The 18649-nt window shown below is 30.8% G+C and overlaps 1 protein-coding gene across 4 annotated transcripts in view; it reads left to right on the top strand.

The window, feature by feature from the left end:
- The first annotated feature begins 2158 nt into the window (after positions 1-2158).
- LOC106463113 (RNA-binding protein 39-like) overlaps positions 2159-18649 on the top strand; it is an 80722-nt gene continuing 64231 nt past the window's right edge. For 3 of the 4 annotated variants that reach the window (XM_013923087.2, XM_022390682.1, XM_022390678.1), the window contains exon 1: positions 2159-2390. The gene's annotated coding sequence lies outside the window, so the exon portion shown is untranslated. Of the gene's footprint in view, positions 2469-18649 lie in introns of all 4 variants that reach the window. The other variant, XM_022390674.1, reaches the window with a different exon arrangement.

Below are 18649 nucleotides of genomic sequence, written 5' to 3'. Positions count from 1 at the left end.
TCAGTTACAAATATATGGTTGAAAGGTTTGATGTTTGCATGAAATGCAAACACTAAGGATAAATGCACTATGACCTGGATTCCTATTGAAATTAAAGCAATCAGAAAGTGAGGTTGTTTAAAGTCACAAGAAATACTGTTGTTTTGACGAAGTGCACACAGTGCAAATCAAGGTCAAATGGAATGGTTCTGAACAAAAAAATGGCTTTGCTTTAGGAAAACTTTTCATCAACACCAAAACAACCTTTAGGAGATTCATAGCATTTTTCGAAGCAAAAGATTGAACTCTAAACTTGCAAAGTTTTACATGAGATATTGACTAGCGAACTTTCTTATGTTCAAATTTACCACCCTAACATTGCAATTTCTATGCAATCGACTCATGACTTTAGGGTTAAAAACAAACAAATAAACATATCAAGAGAACGGCTTACGCTAATAACCAGATCTTCTTAAAATATAGTAAGCTATCATGCTGAACAAACTCAAGTTGTTATTTATGTTTATTAGACATGCTATAGTTTGTGAAATACTCAACTACCTTTGATTAACAGTAACACGATCCACTCCTCTCCCGATCACTATAACACACACACACACACACACTACTTTATATTAGCTTCAGCATCACTCATCTCATGATCACTGTGTAGTTGGAATTTTTAATTTTGTTTTGTGTATTATATAGTACTAGAGAAAAATAAGTGAATTAAAACATTTTCCAACTGAAGCAAGTGACACAGATCGAAATTAATTTTTTATCACAGCCTGTCTCTAAAAAGTAATATCTCAGCTGAGGATGGAGATGGGGGGGGTGCATAGCTTTCACCCTTTCCCCTGTACAGAGTTGTTATGGTTAAAGAAATAAAACAAGTTATCTTTATTGCAAACTATATCAGCTATGTATTTTCACTACAAGCATGTTGGCAACCACACTCTTTGAATAGCTCTAGATCATTTCAAATGATACCTAAAATAGGCTAGTAAAAATGAGAGATAAATTCATCTTCAAACTTTGACTATTTATTTGTCAATAAAAATCTTTGAAAACGTTGATTTTCTACAAATGTTTTGCGATGCGATGTTAATAAAGTGAATTTCAGTCACCAATTTAAAGTTGTACGTGCACTTGAGTGTGTTAATTGCTTATCAAAATTATGGAGCTAAATTTTTTTAACATGCATAAATAATAGAGACAAGAAAAAGAATAAATGTATTGTGTAAAAAGTACATTTCATGTCGGTTTGTTTGTTATTAAGTGCAAAGCTAGACAATGAACTTTGTGTAGTGTGTTCACCACAGGTACCATAAATGTTCTTGTTTTTATCGTTATAAGCCTTCAGACTTACTGACAAAACACTAGGAGGCATTTCATATCGAGAAAAAATAGCAAATAACATTTGTATGTTTGTAATTGAAAACAAACTACACAAATGGTTATCTATGCCGTGCCCACCAATGGTATCGAAACCTAGTTTTAGCATTATAAACCTATATACTGACCGCTGAACCACTGGAGGCAGGATATTGTTGTTGTTTTGTAGTTATGCACAAAGCTACCCAATGGGCTATCTGTGCTCTGCCTACCACGGGTATAGAAACCTGTGCCACTGGAGGCTGGAGGCAGGATATTGTTGTTGTTTTGTAGTTATGCACAAAGCTACCCAATGGGCTATCTGTGCTCTGCCTACCACGGGTATAGAAACCTGTGCCACTGGGGGGCAGGAGGCAGGATAAAACAACCTATAAAACAAAAATGTGTTTCGTGCATTAACAGTTAGTTCTAATTTTCAAAGAGTGGTTTTAAAACAGAAACAACCACAAAAATAAAAAAAACAAACAAACGATATTGCTCGATTGTAATACGCTAACTATTGTGATATGAAGGATCTTTATAATGTTCACCATTATTTAATGATATTAACAGCAACTGAAATAAAGACAAACCAAGGACGAAAAAGATTTAGTGTATAATTCAAACTTGTTAAAATTTTTGTGAAAAAGAATAAAAAGTCATTCATCTAATTTACTCAGGGTGTAATAGATAGATTCTTAAAATACCATATCTTGAATCTGATTCTCTCTATTAATTCCACTCAAACCTATTACATTATTGCAGGTGGCGACGTAATATTATACCACTGATTAGGCCTATACCCTTGGTAACTGACTTTGTATACCCCGTGCATAAACGGATTAAAATCATAAGTTTGTATTGAGGTTTAGTGAAATTATAGACTTTATTAGAACATATTAGCTGATAAACGTTTAAAGCTTTTATTGGTTTTTATTAGATAAAGACTGTTGTTAAGGAAAACTCGACTAACTGCATTTGGTTGAACAGTTTTTCTTTGCCAGACGGAGCGCCTAAATTTGCAACTTCAAGCTCAAGTAAAGAACTAGGCTTAAGTTTAGCAATAAGGTTAAAACTTATTCAGTAGCTATTAGAGGGTGAAGCTGAGTAACAAGGTGATTTACAAATTTTCTTTTTCTCCTAAGATTGTTACACAATAAAAATAATATTTGGTTCTAACGAGAAAAAAGTTAAACCACAGTTGTTTAGCTAGTCAGTATTATTAGGCCTAGAAATTGTGTTCATTGTCTTGGAATGATTTATGATTATATAAAATATTGGCCCTAGCGCGCATTTAGGTTAGCACTGCTACTGGGCATAGAAACGAAAGAACGAACCTATTGAGTGTTTAAAGTTTAAACGAACGTTCTATTGTTATGTTCGTGAGGAAAATTAAATTTGTTAAACTTAATGTATTATTTCGCATTTTTCCCATTAACATTATCTGAAGTTCATGTGAGCTTACTTGAAATTGTCTGTCCAACTGTATACACTATCCTTTAATTTTTATGTAATTAGTTCTTAATATTTTGTATTAAGACTTGCAGTTAAAAATAAGTACATGCTATGATGGGGTTTTTCCTATTACCATTAATGATTAGGTTAAAGTTAGAAGTACTTCAAGTTGTAACTTAGAGAAACTGGTTGAAAAGTCTAAGTAATTTATTTCTATCCCTAATTAGGTTAAAGTTAGAAGTACTTCAAGTTGTAACTTAGAGAAACTGGTTGAAAAGTCGAAGCAATTTATTTCTATCCCTAATTAGGTTAAAGTTAGAAGTACTTCAAGTTGTAACTTAGAGAAACTGGTTGAAAAGTCTATCCCTAATTTCTGAAGAGTTAAACTTAAGGATAGAAATGAATGTGTGGTCCTGTCAGTAATGCATCCTTGGGTTAGATGCAAGAATGATTACTTGGCAGGATCCGAGGCTTAAATGAGAAATTATTGAGATATGTTTATACTCAGAGCAATAAGTGGGCTGACTAAACTTGTGGGATAGTTTTCAGGGCAAGGGTGAAAAGTATATGCTAGGGATAAGTTCCACTTAAGCAAGCTATGTAGTAGGATATTTGGGAAAGCTCTGAAGGTATTCTTTAAATGGAATCTCTCAAGTAGTTTGGTGAGAAAGCTTGGGAAATTGGGAATAAACTGATAACAGATAGAAAAAGAGGAGATTGGAAATATGTTAGAACATGAATAGTAGTTTTAAAGATAAGTGTGTCAAACTTAAAGATGAACACAGATTAAAATATAAGCACAGTTATTATTGTAACGCAAGGAATATTAGGAACAAAATGGATAAGTTTAGAGTATAGCTGGACACTTTAAATCAATATTATCTGTGATTACATTTGTGATTAGTGTCCCATAAACTAATTGACTAATGTGATGAAAATAAACAACTAATTCAAATTAATGTTTTCTGCTGTTACTGTTTTCTATTATTCCAACAATTGATTAATTGAAATTACCATTACATGGATTGTCTGGAAAATGATCTAATAATTGAAATTATTTGTTCTGATTATTACTGTTTTTGATTATTTCAACACTTGATTAATTAAAATTATGATTAAATTGTCTCAAAAGTAATCAACTAATTGAAATTACAATTGAATTGACTGTCATGAAAATTAGGGTTTTTGATGATTTTGAACATACAGATATTTGATATATTGCCATTGTGTTTGTTGTTAACCACAAACCTACAAAGAGGGTGGGGGATGCTTTGTGATTTGAACATTTGATAATGATTCCTATTGTCCCTAAATTTACTATTCCTGTCTTTGTTAGGTCAGGCTTAAAAAAATATTTTTGATGTTTATCTATGTTTATTTAATATTTACTTTTAAATTAACAAATTGAGTAATGTATTGTTCTAAAATTTGAATTATAATCTACAGTTTGATACCAAACTTATTGACATAAATTCATGAAATATTAGTTCAATAAAATTTTGAATGTGAGTTAAGAAACGAGATGACATGGCCTTTCACCTGTGACCCATCTCGAAAGGGTTAAAGGGAAGGCAACTAGGTAATATCCACCACTAACTCTCTGGCTACTTAAGTATTAAATAAAGTATAAATTTACAATTTTTTTACACTGTTATATTTCTAATTTATAATAGCATAATCACCACATTTTTTGTTTTTTTTTCAGAAATTAATAACTTTATTATTTAACTCTCTCAACTTGGACTTGGTCAAGTTGACCGACCACATGACATTTTTGTACTTGTTTAAAGTCTTTATAGATTTAATACTTCTAATTTTCAATATTGTGTGTATATCTTCCCAAAATTTGGCAGTCTTTCATATTTTTAATAAATTAAAATAAAGATTTGTCCATGAATATATTGAGTATTTGTTTTGAATAGTCCGTGTGCAAAGTAATTTTCATGTTAAGATAAAAAATACTTTTCTTCATCTCAAAAATCTAAAATTTCTTTCATGTAATCCCTAAAACCTAAATACATTTCAAATGTTTTTCTTTCAGTCAAACTTTATATTTTATCTGTTTTTTTTTCTACTCTATCTCTACACAGTCAATTTGACTGACCTTGTAACCACTAAGAATAAAATCAAAGTAAATCTAAATTGCCCTTTTTTTTTCTTTCTAAAATAACTTCAAATTGTAACATCAAACTACAGTTGTTTATCCTAAGTAGCTTTAAGCTGGTAACAGTATACATCTATTTACAATTACATTTTATTGTTTGATTGCCCTTTGAACTGTGTATAACTATTATTTGCACCATTATAAGTTGTAAATCACTGGGGAACGAACAGCTCATGCTACACTATCAAATTACACTACTGATGAGCTACTATAAGATACTGTGTGTGGCTCATGAAACATTTTTATTATATTATTATTTATTTTATCTAATCTAATCTTAACTATCCTAAAAATATCCCAATTTTTACATTTTAGTTACTTTTATAATAATAATAATAATAAATAATGAATAAACAAGAAATAAATAACTTATCCAGTCTTCTTTTTTACTTGCTGTTGATTGTCGATGACACTTAACCCTACTTTTTTATACTAATGGTAGTAATGTACTAAATAATTTTTATTGAATTAAATAATACACCAAAGAACATAGACTAATGACATGTAAAAAAGTAGACAAATCTTAAAATTTTTCTGTCTTTCTAACTATGTGACAAGAGCCATTACAAATTCATCTAAGCTTGTTGTTAGCTTTCCCATAGGAACGAAAGCTGTACTACAAGTGAAATTAGTGATTATCTGTTCAAAACACGATATTATACAATGTATCATCTTATAGATGAAATCTTGGTTTTCTGTTGGTTATAAATGTAGAATTATATGTAAAGAGAACTATTAACATGTCCTGAAAGAAAGGATGTGATAGGAGTGGGTCTGATTTTTTGTTTTATAGCTCTGTAACCAAACAAAATTGAAGGCTTTAAAAATTATGGTTTGTTTGAGGAATGACAATTTTATATTGAGTAATTTCGTACTTATTTAAGGAGCAGTGGATAAATAGAGAAAATGTGTCACACTAGGGGAAATTCAGGATTTTTTGAAATATTGCCTTATAGAATTAAGAACTTAAATTTAATATACTATTAAAATATGGGTTAATAGCTACGATTTTATGCTATACTAATTGGTATAATGTAAACAAAAAGTAGTTTAATAAAGTTTTGAATGCAAGACACTAAAATCCGTGGGGATTGGGTTAATGTTGGAGAAACAGGTACAGATCTAGGAGGGCCAAACTTCCTCCTCTTTTTTTAATATTTTTTTAGAAAGTAATTAAAAACAGCTAATAGTATCAAAGAGAAATATCAGATTTTGGTGATTTTATTTGATTAGTCTGTTGATTACCATAAAAGCTTTTTTTAATTTTCTGATGTCAACACAGCTCGAGTCTACAGCAATCCTGTTATGGGCTCAGCCAGTAACTGGTTATTTCTAAATGAATACAACAATATTAATGTTGACTAAACATTGCCATGGTAAATTTTCACACCTTGGCTTTTTCCAGACACTAATAATGCATTTTTAGACTTTAGAGATTTGTTTCAACAAAAGTTAGTATTGCTTAGGACACTTGCAGCTCTTATAGCATATATTTGTTACAAAATTGATTTTTCATTGTTTGGAAATTATAAAACTCATGAGAAAAATGCTTTTGTATTTTTAAAGTCCAAAATAAAACATGCAAGTGATAGGGCTGTATTAGTGACGACTTAAAGAATGAAACTGATCATCTTATTTATGAATGCTTAAATATGAATTTAGGTGTAGACTTTATAATTTTCTTTTTAAATATTATTATAACTACTTAATATTTGCCTTTAACCATTTTTATTTTCATGTAACTCGCATTATCAGAAATAAAGATACAAGCTTTGAAATTGTTGGATTATAATCCAACTGAGCTACCCATAATGATTTTATACATTTACTAATTGATTTTATTAGTAAAGTTACTTGTAACGTATAGTTATAAGTAAAAAGGAAAACAATGAAAATAATATAAATTTATTAGTAATGCTGTTAAGTTTGACACTCTCCCTCCAACACACACACACACATAATGTCTTAGATCACCCTTGTTTTGAGGAAATTTCTCTAACTATGGATCTCTAATAATGTTTAACATAAGTACTCTGTTTAACAAGCTTTGACATCTTTCTGGTTTTTTTATGATCATCATAATTGTTTGCCTAATATTGTATTGATTTTTGCATATGTTTTGAAATACAATTTATTTCCAATGAACGAAATATTCGACTAACTTATACATCATGTAAGTGCTTCTACAGCTGAAATTAGTTGTTGTGTTTTAAATATTATTGATGTTTTTAGGGTGATAAAGTTTGTTAACTTTATATAAAAATTTGATGTTTGAAAATGTCACAGAGTAATATGTTTATTTTCATCATCAAAACTTTTTTTCAAATTGTCCAAAGTTTTGTATTACATTGCATGTGTAATACATTTTCACGTTCAACAGTTTAGGTAAACAAAATAACTTGCTCCTAAATTATTGAACCTAAAGATAGGATTTCCTCTAACTTTTCGTACATTTGCCTCAAATTTCGAGACAGTTTAATATATTAATTCTAAGTATTTGAATAATTTTAACTCAGAAATATTTTAAGATTAGTACTTTGTCATATTCTGACAATTTAAAGTAATTCCTGAAGAAAAAAAAGTTAATATTTTTATCTCTGCACAGCTTCCAAGAGTTTTGCTTGTAAATGAAACAACCTACCTGTCAGTTTTTTTATACTTTTTCTGTCCATTGCAAAGAATAATTTCATTTTTATTAAGATCTTATAACACCCTTGAGAATATATTATCTGTTTCTTGATTTTCAGGTGTTTCACTTAGTTTTTATAGCGACCTTGGTTGAAACCTTGCTATGGTGCCATATAAAGTTTACTAATAAAACGAAACTTTGAAAAGAGGTATAAATAGATAGAGGAAGAATAAGACTATCATTTATTAATAAAGTAAATATATAGGCTTCTGAGTTTTTTATAGTTTATGTAAACATTCCTTTCGTTATGAATTTTAAAATATATGGGTGTTAGATTATATCTACTTAACATAACATTTTGGGACAACCTGGGACCTATTGGTCCATCTCGGCTGTTCCATCCTCTAAACTAAAACTATTAATCAATGAATTAAAAAAAATTCTTAAAGCCAGCTCTTATCATTCATATAATTATCAAGCTTTCTCTTAAACTCACATAAATTTACTGCCTCCACATCTGAAGACAACCCATTCCAAAGACCAACCACTCTGTTAGAAAAATAAAACTGTCTTAGCTGAAGATGACTTCTACCCTGCCAAAATTTATATTTGTGTCCCCGTACTACTATTCCCACTGTTAAGTATGAAAAAAGATGATGCACCAACACTATCAATTCCCTTTACAATCTTAAACACCTCAATCAGATCCCCATAATTTTTTTTTTTCAATATAAAATAATTTGAGATATTTCAACCTCTCCTCGTATGACAACTCTTCCATCCCAGGCACCATTCTAGTAATTCTTCTCTGAACCCTTTCCAACAATTTAATGTTTTCCTAAGGTAAGGAGCTCATGACTGAACACAATATTCCAATTGTGGCCTAACCAATACAATGAAATTATAACCTCTTTAGCCTTGTATTCAATATTTCTGTAGATACAACCTAAAATCCTATTTGCACTACCAATAGCAACAGCACACTGCTTGAATGGCTTAAGAGACTGGTTAACTATTACACCAAGGTCCTTTTCTTTCATGACACTGTTAAGGTTATTCCCATCCAAACTGTACTTATAATTTAAATTATGATAAACTTCATGTATTATCTTGCATTTATTGTAATTAAAACTCATTTGCCATTTATTTGCCCAACTCACTGTGTGATGCCCATGTCATTTATTATTAGAGGCATGTTGACAAGGTTTGTTTTGAGGCCATGAAACAAGATTTATTATCATTGAATAGGGATAATGACATAAAAATAATGTGGGACAGCTTTGGGAAACTTTTAAAAATTGCTTTTGATTGAAGATAGGCATGTTTCTAAAAAGAAGAAAAGGATAACAGGGAAGATCAAACCTATTTGTCTTGATTATTTTATTTTCAAATTCTACTAATTGCTCATCTTTACCAGAACCTGACAATTTTCCCCCAGGAGGTTAAAGATCAGATGTGTGAATCCTTCTAATTTTTGGTAGGTCAAGAGACAGTGGACATGTGCCTAATGATTGGGGAGTTGATATTGTTACTTCTATATTTAAAAGAGATGTTAAGTGTAACTCAGGAAATTGTATGAAGTCAGTCTTTGTTTTTTACTGAAGCATTGGGAAATCATGTATTGAAATATGAAATAAAACAAAGCCAACATGAATGCACCAAAGGGATATCTTATCTTACTAATTTAACTTATTTTTGAGGATGTTACTTGTTTTCTGGATTATGGAGAGGGTGTGAACTTGTGCTTAGATTTTCAAAAATATTTTGATAAGATGCCACATAGATAATTATTTAAGAAAATTGTATTTGTAAGGGTTGGGAGAAAACTAATTAACCCACAGTAGTTTTGTGGTAAAATGGAACGTATGTGGTCACATGGAGTCATTATGATCCCAATGAGGTATTTAAATTTCATGAAGCTCAAACTGTTATAATATATTTTTTTGTCCAAACCCTTGTTTGTAAGCAAAATAGAATAAATTAGACCTTACCTTATGGCTTACAATATTAAACCATATTGCAATGGTGGTAAGTCTTTTTCTAGCCACCTGTATAAAATAGTAAAGCCAAAGTGTCAATATGAAGATGTACAAGAAGTAATTAGATATAATCTAAAACAAAATTAAATGGAGAAATGCTAGAAAAGAAGAGATGTAAAATAAAAAGATGTCTTTTAGCCATAAACTAAGAAAAACACATAAAATCAAGTAAATTAAAATCACAGGAAAACAAATTGACTTTGTAAAAAATTATAACCCAAGTAGTTGCATGGGGTAAATATGACTCCATTCTAAAACTTTGCCAAAACCTAGAACTGCAGACACTGATGAAAACTACAACATGGACAGACACACATTTACTGAAGCTACTGTGTGTGGGCTAAGTAAAGTGGCATTTATCACATAATAATTAATTAAAGAAATTACATGGGGTCATAATGATCCCACACAACTAATTGAAGGTTAATTGGATTGTAACGTGGTTGGTTGAAAGAAAGCATAGTATTGCTATTAACCTCTTAAAGTCTGGTAGCAGGTGTAATGCCACTTTTGACCTTGCATTAATAAAAGTTAAATCAAAGGTCACCATATCTGAAACACAAAGCTCAAACACTATGATAACTATGGGGCTTTTTAAGTTATAAATGCGATTTTTTTGGTCGATTTATGATTTATAATATAATAAAAACCACTATATAGCATAGCTATTTACTGTAGCATTACATGTAATGAATGTAACCATTAACCTTAAAGTCATAGTTTATACATAGAAAATATTGGGCCTAATGTTATCATTTGCTATGTTACTTTGGTGAAAGAAATGGTACAATAAAAATTGTGTAAAGTATTATACTAACATAAATAAATAATATTTATCTTATCCTATTTTCTACATGAAACTTATTTATGCCCTCTTTTTAATAATTTAAGTAACGTGTTCAAACAAGATGTTTCTTCTGTTCCTTTACTCATAGACGAAATACAAAACTGATCTTAAAATATGGCCTCAAGTTACAAAACTCTTAATTTTTGTAAATAGAAAATAAAGAGCCAAGACAGTTACTTCAGTAAAATAAATAAAATAATTAGGAATACTCATCAAGTTGTTATATTTCTATGGTTTACAAATATGGAGAACCATTACAAAATTACAAGACAAATAGCCCTGGTAATCCTCAAGCCTTATCAAGAGACTGAAATATAATAAATTGTATATTAGTCTAGTGTAACTATAATTGGTTTCAGATGATGTATTTATGATTCTGTTAACTCTAGAAATTTGAAAATTGTAAAACAGAACATGCCTGTTAGTTGAATTTTGCAGTTCTTGACATCACCAACTTCAAAAATTCACTGTTTGCCAAGTATTTGAGCTAAAAATAAGCCTCAGATGAATTTCAAGTCTATAGATATATGACTTAACTTCATCCACTCACTTATTAAATTGATCATTGTCATAAACATAATCAACTGGTGTTTCCAATTATTACTATTTTTAATTATTCCAACTTTTCTGTAATCAAAATTATGATTAAATTTTATAATGTCACAAAAATAGTCAACTCATGAAAATTAGTATTTCCAATAATTCTTATTTTTGATTATTTTAACTATTCACGTAATTCAGTTATTACTGTTATTTTTGTTTGGTGTTAAGCATGTAGCTATATAATGGGCTTTCTTTGCTCTGCCCACTTACTCTTAAAATTATTTTATGGCAAAATGAAAAGAAAAACCTGAAATGACAGACCTGAGCTTGTCTCCAGATCAAGATAAACAGTGATCTCTAATGAATTTTTATCTCTGTTAAATCATTACAGCTATAGATAAAATGACACTTGGACAGTACTGTTTTTAAGAATAAAGAATATAGTATATTAGCAAATGTTCTCTGGTATCATGCATATATGTCTATTACATCTTACTATGTAGTTTACTTGAATACACCTAAATAAATATTGTAGACATTAACATTTTTATTTCTCCTGATGAACTCTGGGCCATTAGTGGTGTTTGCTAATCAATTAATCAGGTGGATCATTAATCAATTACATTCAATTAATCAGTTATTATAGCAACCCTGGCAACATAAGTGTGTGTTCTCCTATATATTGTGGTCATCAAGCCAAACAAAATTTGGGGGTATGCCAACTTCAAAAATATGATAACTGCTATGCTATTTTAACATATTATTCTTCCTATTTTCAGCTAGCTTTTTTTTAAGGTAATTTTCATATGGAGCTTGCCATTTGCTCATTTTGGCAAAACCGTTTGGCACAAAAGTTTTTTAGAGATGATCTGGAAATTTCCCACTTGTCAAATTGCTAGTGTTTACTGGATATAACCAAATGGTCACCATTTTGTTTGGTTTTAAAATTTACAATAATCCCTCATTGATCATGTGTAAATTCAATAAATTGATAAATAATGAAAAAGATTCATTATCACTGATAAGGGTAATGATCTTTTTATTTAAATATAATACAGTTGCAATTAGAAATAATAAAGTATCGCGTTAGGCAATTTATTTATGTACTTTGTTTGAATATGATAAACATAAAAATAATAATCAGTAATTAAGATTTTGAATCATAAGAAAATGTTATATGTTTGTACCATATTCAGTAACTTATCTAATATGATGATTTGATTTAGTGTACCTAATTGCAAGTAAAAAAAAGTATTATCTATTAAAAATACTGAAATTTTAAATAAAGAGCCAAATATGAACAAGATACCTTTATTAAACTTTAAACAATCTCCAGTGATGTGACTTCTTTGTTTCATTGTGTGTGTATATTACTGCATCAACACTCTACGTAAACAACTCGTACCTGACTGTAACAAAATCTTTTCCAAGTGTTGCATATTTGTTATAGTGTTAAACTTGTAATAAAGTATTTCTTGCTATGCATTCAACCCTGTCACTAAAGTGTATAAGCTTAGTGTTATAATTGAAGAAAATTCCTGTAGCTTTCAAACAGGTAAAATTTAACATACACTTTTACAATTAACAGATGAAGGGAATGTTCACAGAAACTATAAAAACAAAACCCCTCTGAACCCTACAAATATAGGCTGGGTGGGATTCACCCAGCTCATAACCACGAAAATATCTATTGCAGTAATTATACTATAATTTTTTATAATGTACGTGTATCTTTACAAAATTTTGCAGATTATTAGAAAACATTATAAGGCTTTCATGCAAAAATTTTTTTTTAAAATTAAGTATTAAGATTTTTTTTTAAGATTTGCTCATGATTTTTTTTCTTTCAGAATGTGGGCTATCCAATGTGCAAAGTAATTTTGATCTGAAGATTAAAAATACTTTCCAATATGGTACATTACCTGTTCTCACATAAATAGCTATTGTTCAGTGCTGCCCTCTATATGCACAAGTTTTTTATATATGCCTCAAGTCTTGAAGCTCCCACCCATCTGGAATTGACTTATTCCAGTGCATCTTGCATGCAAATCGTCATGCGACAACCCTCCACCAAAAAGTGTCATACCCTCTTGATGTATGCGACTCCCACTATTCAATTCTACTAAAATATCGCTTCTCGTTTTGCAGTACTCGTATTGTAACGTTTAGTTTGTGCTCTCTTCAAGTGTTTATTTACAATTTTTTCTGTATTTTTGTAATATTTTCTCTCAACAAGTTTACTCTTTATTATACAAGTGATATTTGTAACTTGTTTAGTTATTCAGAAGTGGAATTATTCTATATTTCTACCCAGTTACAGAACTTATTACTTCATTACAAAAACTTGTTTCTTTCTGTCAGCACAGTTGTGTTTGGTTATTCATTTTGCATTATGAATTCTATGTTACCACTTTGGAGGTTATATGTTCTGTTAGCACATTTACACAGGCTTCAGGTAGCAGTACAGATTTTTGGCTTTACTTCCTCGAGAAATTAATCATCCAAGGAGTTAACCTTCGTCTTCTTTGGGCCTTGCTTCAGGTTTGGGGGACCACACATTTTGACATACAGTCCTCTGACTATGGAAAGATAAGATGTTAAACTGTTATGGTTTTTGAATAATTTTGGTTTTAATATTATTATGTGTGGTTATTTGAGTTCTACAACATAAGTTTTGTTAGATTGGTCGATATTCATAGTCCGGTTCTGGTTAGAAATTAGGCTTAGTTATATCTTTTCTCCTATACCCTTGATACCAGGGTTTATTATTTTAGGATTACTAGTAATTCATCTTACTGGTATATCAATCATTCATTTAACTATATTGTTTTTCTTCCATAGATCACGTCTCATAATTAAGTTATTGTTAATACACACTTATATCATTTTATAAATTAACATTTATTTCATTTTAGTTATTATCTGTCTTTTATACTTCTTCATATTAACTTTATTTGTGTGGAACCTTTTAGCTGGGGTCTGCACTAACTTCTCCCAGTATTGTATGTACATATTGTTAGATTAAGATTTTTATTCTAGAGCTTAGTGTTATCCTTTGTCTGCACTGTTTGATTAGGCTTAACACGTGTCTGTCACTTACGGTTTACCTGTAGTTGTACTTATGGGTTAATTGCTAATTAAGTTTAATATCCTGTTAGCTTAGGCTTAATAAGTGTCTGTTAATTTCGGTTTACCTATGTTTATACTTCCAGGTTAATTGATAGTTAGGTTAACTATTTTGTTTTCTTAAACACATAACATGTATTACATATGTTTATTTCACTACAAAATTTCTTTCCATTAATTTTGTTTAATTTATACTTCTTACCCTTAATTTTGCCTAGGCTTACTATCAAGTAGATTTTCTTCTTGATTTTATGTTTTTCAGATATCTGTTAATCCTATCCATTTTCTCCCCTACCTAGTTTTTCAGTTTCATATACCATATCTACTCTCGTACAGGTAATGTTTCCTCCCATTTCCTATAATAGGTGCTCCATCTGTATTTAAGGATTTTCATGGGATACCTCTTCCTTTTTCCCTCCATGTTGGGGTGTTTGCCATCTTCAGTTCTCTCTCTCTCCACACATATGGCTTATATACTTTTGGGATCTTCTTATGTGGGACACTGCTGTTTGTTTATCAACCGCTGCTAGTAGGGACTTAAGGTCAAATCTTTTTCTCCACCTCCCATACATTTAGCATCACATGGGGTATCTGCCATGCTATATTAAATTTTGTTTTAGTTGCTCTTTTGTTTCATTCTATGATATTGTCATCTTTATTCTTTTACATGTCTGGCAAATTCCCGTCCTTTACTTGTCCTTCCTACGGGTTTTCTCCATTCATCTTGTATACTCATGCTGATTGGGGTTTTGGATTTATCGGTCCTACCTCAATTATGTCTTGGTTGTTCTCCGTTTTCATATGTAGTCTTTGAAACACATTTGAGTGAGTTATTTCTACATGTCTGGAAATGCCTATGGTATATGTTCTTATTTTCCATTTCTTGGGATGCTATCTTTGTTTTTTTCACCACGTGATTCGGTTCCAGTTTCGTGCCTTGTTCTTTGGTCTTGTTTCAGTTCCATATGTCTTTTGTGGGGTGGTCTACATTTTACCTGACTTCCACATTTTGTGCACTTTTACATACACCATTCATTGGATGTCTAGTTTTGGTTGGCTCCTTTCCAAACAGGAGTAGTCTTAACATGCTCATATACTCCTTCTACAGTCAGTTCGGGTAGTTGAATTTTCCAGTTGGATATGTTTTTCCTGTTCCATACCTTACATTCTAGTCTCTTTCAGGTGGGCATTTTTAAACACCCATCCATTCTCCTCCTCAAATGTATTCAATGAAGTTTTCTGTTATCCAAGCCATTCATTAGAATTTACTCTTAATTTTCATCCTTCCCTTTTCGTCTATATGAGTTGATAGATGATCATACCCCTATAACGTTAGGTATACTGCTTCCTCCCCCTCATCTCCAGAGGTTGGGATGTGGTTTGGTCAGTAGGAGGCTTCAGAACAATGGTCTACAGGCGAAATGTCTTATCACCTTCACACCCTGGCACTTTCGCTTGTCCAATGTGCTTTTGTTCACTCTTGCTTATGTTCAGAATCGACTATTCAATGTTGGTGGCTTCTATCACTCACCAAGCGGACACTCATTCTTGTTCCTTCTGTGGTAGACTGTGGATCTCCATTTTTGAACCCACACACTTGACATGCGTCTCCGGGAGGGTCATGTTCCAAGTGCTTTTGTCCTTGTTGCTGATTGACTTTCCCATCCCGTCACACTTTCTCTGCCTCCTGTGGGGTACTTCTCCATGTGAAGTTTTTGAATTTTTTTTATCAATTCCCAAGTAGTTACCTCTTTTGTTTTTGGTCTCTAGTTCTTCATCCACTTGCTATGTCTGTCAATCTGTTCAGACAGGATTACATCCAGTTTGTAACATTAGTTTTTTTCTCCTTCCATCAGTTTTTTTCCCCAAAATGTTTGTTCTAATTGATCTTTCCTGGTCAGCACAGATCTGGGTTTTCGGCTGTTTTGGTTTGATTTGTTTTCTCTTTTCTGGATTGTCTTTATTCACGTACATTTACTAGGCTTCCTAACTGAGCTGTATTTGGGTCTAAAAAAATTAATTTCTGTTCAGAAAATAGCATTGATCATAATACTTCAAACTATCCAACAATATAAGAGCTTTTCTCTTGTAAGTAACTTAGAGCAAAAGAATTACATAGAGGAAATATAGAGCTTTCGATTGGTTATAAACTTATTGGTATAAATAAAACAGGCATTGGTAAACAAGTCTTATCAAATGATGAAGTGGTGGGTGGAGGCAATATGGTGGGTTCAGTAAATATTATATCTCAGCAAATAGAAAAGAAGGTTCTAATTTCATATTCTAACTGCCAGTATTAGAAATTTGAGTTTATAATTTGTATGAAACTATAGATGTTGTATTGTGGGCATCATAAGATATAATCTGACTAAACCCAGAAGGTGATGTACCAGCATGACACACACAAATTGATATTTAGCAATTTGTTTTTTATATATTTACTTTCAAATTAAGAAATTAACTAATATATGATATTAGAATTTGAATCAAAATCTACAATTTGATACCAAGTTTACTGACATACATTCATAAAATACTAGTTCAATAAAATTATGAATGTAAGTCTACAAATATAATGACATGCCTTCTGACCCCTAGCTACCTGTAATGATAGGGTTAAACCTATATATTTAGTCTATCATGACATGATCGTCCAATTCTTACTTTATCCAATAATATTCAAACTTTCTTTATAGCTCTTTTAAAAGCAGTATTTTGTTTGTAAATCATTTAACGAATTGGTGTGGAACCATAATAAGGTGACAGCCTAGGCCTGTTCAAAGACTATTGAAAATGCTTGAAAATCAAGAAGTGGATAATATATTCTCAATGAGTGATGGGTTCTTAGCAAAAATAATTTCTTGGGATGGGCAGAACAATTCTTTATCTAATTGCTGTAGACTCCAGCTATATTGATTTCAGAAAACCTGAAGAAATGTTTATGGTAGTTAATAGAACAATCAAATTAAAACATTGACATCTTATGTGTCTTATTGATAATATATGGCAGTGTAAGGACATCTGTCTGTTTTTATTTATTTCCAAAAAAATAAAATGATGGGGAGTCAAAACACCTGGATCTCCATTATACCCATGCCTGCTTATACAAGATTAAATAATACACTTAAGCATTATAAATTACAAACATAACATAATGTGAAAACAGTGAAATTGCATATTATTTAACCTATAAGTAGTCCAAGAGTTGGTGGTGGATGCTGCTAGCCAGTTGCCTTCCTTCTAGTTAGCAGTTCAAAATTAGTGACAGTGACAGATAGCCTTAGTAGCTTTGCCATGATAAATACAAGGCGAGCAAGTTTGGAGGCAATGGGAATCAAATCCAAGACCTACAAATCAAAAAGCATCTTTTCCCTCTAAATCACCAGACAACACTGACCCAAAGCTGAAAAAACTTTAAGTAAAGAAGAAACTTGTGATGCTAAAATCTGGTTTTGATATCCTTAGTAGGCTGGGCACAGATGTCTTCTAATGTAGTTTCATGCTTAATAAACAAACATAATGGCAATATTTTGATTACTTGGATAGCTGTAAAGATCAAAAACAGTAATAATTGGAAACAGTAATTTCAGTTAATTATTGTCATAACAGTCAATTTAATCATAATTTAAATTAGTATATTGTTGGAATAACTGGAAACATTAATTTTCAGTAGTTGATTATTTCTGTGAATCACACCATTAATTTTGATTAATTGATTAGTTTATTTGACACTAATTAACTCATTCAGCATGGGCTCGGTCCCTGGGACACACCTCATAACCATTTTGTGCTTGTTATAGTTTTCATGCTATAACTTTTAAATTAGCAAGCGAATGTTAACAAAATTTGACAGATCATCAGTAAACATTACAATGCTTTCATATGCCAAATATCAAATTTTTTTTATTAAGTCTTAAGGTTTGTAAAGTAATGTTTTTCACGTGCCTTTTTTTTTTCTTTTCACATGTTGCCTATCTATCATGCAAAGTAATATTTATTTTAAGATTAAAAATACTTTTATGAATCAGAAAAATTTCAAATTTCACGTGCAAAATATTTATAATGTCCAGATAGTTATCAAATATTTCTTAAGAAAAAAACTTATATTTTATTAGTTATTTTCAGTAATTAATCTCTGTATGGGTAAGATAGATTTGACCGATCCTGCAACCACCATAAAAATTAGGAAATAAATATGAATTATGCCGTTTTCATTCTAGAGTGAACATAAATTATAACACAAAAACATACATGTTTAGACTAAATAGCTTAAATCTCCTAAAATTATACATTTATATATATATATTTATTATGTTGACCTTTCAGCCATGCCTGGCTAACAATACAGAAGTTCAAAGGATGTGGCATGCGTGCACTCATGTTACTCTATCAAATAACATAAAACTGATCTTTAGTCTGTACAAAGCAACTTGTCTTGGCTATGTTTTAGTAGACTAGTATTTTGTAAAATACAGTCACATTTCAATTATTGT

Source organism: Limulus polyphemus, unplaced genomic scaffold (assembly GCF_000517525.1).
Source record: "Limulus polyphemus unplaced genomic scaffold, Limulus_polyphemus-2.1.2 Scaffold50, whole genome shotgun sequence".
In the NCBI taxonomy this organism is placed as follows: Eukaryota; Metazoa; Arthropoda; class Merostomata; order Xiphosura; family Limulidae; genus Limulus; species Limulus polyphemus.
This window is presented reverse-complemented; position numbering and strand designations above follow the sequence as displayed.